Raw genomic sequence first — 2,572 nt, forward strand, 5'->3', positions numbered from 1 at the left:
CCGCCTCACCTTGCTCAGGTGTGGGGAAACAGCCCAGGGTTCCTCTCGGGGGAGGGGTCAGATAAACCATGTCCTAATCACGTAATGACGTAACGACGTACCACGCAGCTGCTGAAGTAAAAAGAGGAGCCACCTCAGTGTTGTGGTGGGACGCCTCCTAGAGACATAGTTAAGTGGAAAAAAGCGAGGGGAAAACAGAGCATGCGCCTTTTGCATAAGAAAGGAGGAATTAGAACCCGTGCATTTGTGGGGCTTGTAGAAGCTGGGAAGATACAGCAAAAGCTAATTCATTGTCCCCGCTAAGAGTTGGGGCAGGGGGAGGGGCAGGGGGAATGAAGGTGGTGACACTGAGCGTCCTCAATAGTGTCCTGTCATACTGTTTTTTTGAACCTATTCAAAACAGATTAATGACACTGAAGAGCCAGAAGTGTGCAACAGATGGCCCCCCAGTCGCAGAGAGAGAAGCGTGAGGCCAGATGGGGTAGTGGACCAGGAGGGTGACATCCTGTGTTCAGGTGACATTTGCTAGGAGACCGAGGCCTGTGTGACAGTGACTTCTGAGAGGCCCTCAGTATGGGGTGGAGGGCGGGTGGGAAACACGAAGGAGGTGTTAGGAATTGTTTGTGCAGCCGAGTTTGGGGGAGTCACGGGGTCCGGTTTAGGGCAGCCCTGTTACCTGCAGGATGTGGGGACAGGCTGGTCTCACGGGGAAGGTGTTATGGGCTGGACCATGTCCCCCAAATTCATATGTGGAAGTCCTAACCCCAGTACCTCAGACTGTGACTGTGTATGGAAATAAGGTCTTTAAGGAGATAATTAAGTTAAAATGAGATCATTTGGGGGGTGGGCCCTAATCCGATAGGGCTGGTGTGTTTCTAAGAGGAGTTTAGGACACACAGGCACAGAGGGAGTCCCCGTGAAGGCCCGGAGGAGACAGCTATTTGCAAGCCGAGGAGTGTGGCCTCAGAAGAAACCCATCTTGCCGACACTTGGCTCTGGGACTTGTAGCCTCCGGGGCTGTGAGCAATGCTAGGGCCACGGGTGCATGAACCTCGGCTATGGCCACCCTGGCCAACTAGCATGGGTGACTGGAGGACAAGGAGGTCAGCTTTGAGAAGAAGGGGTGAGGACGGGGGGGAAGGCGGGCAAGGTGGGGAAGAGGTGGTATGGGGGGAGTCCCAGCACTGGGGGATCCTGGGAGAAAAGGAAGAGGGAGGGCACCAATGAGGGCTGGAGGAACCCGTGCGGAAGGGACGATTGCCCGGGCAGAAGGTAGCAAGTCTCTGCTTTCTCTCCTGAAATCCCATTTCCCCTGGGCCAGGCTTCCCAGAGCCATTCTCTCAGTGTCCCTCTGTTCTGTGGGGAGAAGGCTGCACAGAGCTGTCCCGGCCCCTCCCCACCATCTGACGGCCCATTGTGCCCACGGTGCTGGTGGGGCACCCTGACGGGAGGTTCTCCTGCTCCCCTACACCTGGGGAAGGGACAGCAGGCCTTCAGCCTCGGAAGGGGCGGTGGGCAGACAGCAGGCCCAGGAGGGGGCAGCCACCGGGGAAGTGGACACAGGTGGGCGGGCGGGGAGGTGCTGGGCAGCCGGGAATTGGGAATTCGCTGGGCCCCAGGAGCTGTTTCCTGGCCCCTACCACCCAGCCCTGTGGCGGCTGGGCCCACGCCCTCCCAGCCCCAGGCCTTTGTGGCTCCAGTTTTCCAGTTAATGAAACGGAGGGAGGCGGCACCACCTCAGCTGCCCCTGGTGAGGCTGCGCTGCCAAAGGCAACTCGTCCAGAGGCTGCAGCCTGTGCCCCAGGCCGCCCAGGTCACACCTGCCAATTGTGGCCCACCTGTGCAGGTGAAGGGGCCTGGTGGCAGCTGGTGCTGGGGGCAGGGGAGGGAAAGGAAAACCTAATGCTGCCCCTGCTGTTTGCAAGCTGTGTGTTCCCCAGCAAGTCATCCAACCTCTCTGAGTGTAAGAGGAGCTCGGGAGTCTGGGAACCCTGCTCCTCCCTGCAGGGCAGGAAGGTGAGGGCAACAGGACTTAGGTCAGGACAAATAGAGAGGAAACAAGCTTCTCTTGCATCCAGACTTGCCAGCCTCCCAGCTGAGCAACAGTGGGCAGGTTACCTAACATCCCGGGGGACTTTTTTCCTTCATCTGTATAAACGGAGGAAACAAGAAGTTACTAGAGGGGTAAATGAGATAAATTATAGCAAAGTCTTGGAATAAAGCAGGCACAGAGCAAACTCCAGGAAAAGTGCTGCCATCACCATCATCACCATCATCACCACCACCACTATCACCATCATCACCACCATCACCATCACCACCACCATCACCACCATCATCATCACAATCATCACCATCATCACCATCACCATCATCATCATCACCATCACCATCATCATCATCACTGTCATCATCACCCCAGTCACCATCATCACCGTCACCACCACAACCATCACCACCACCATCATCATCACCATCACCACCACAGCCATCACCACCATCACCACCACCACGATCACCACCATCATCATCACGATCATTACCACCACAACCATCACCACACCATCACCAC

This window comes from Callorhinus ursinus, unplaced genomic scaffold (genome assembly GCF_003265705.2).
Source record: "Callorhinus ursinus isolate GAN/ISIS: 27379988/994484 unplaced genomic scaffold, GSC_fseal_2.0 scaffold88, whole genome shotgun sequence".
In the NCBI taxonomy this organism is placed as follows: domain Eukaryota; kingdom Metazoa; phylum Chordata; class Mammalia; order Carnivora; family Otariidae; genus Callorhinus; species Callorhinus ursinus.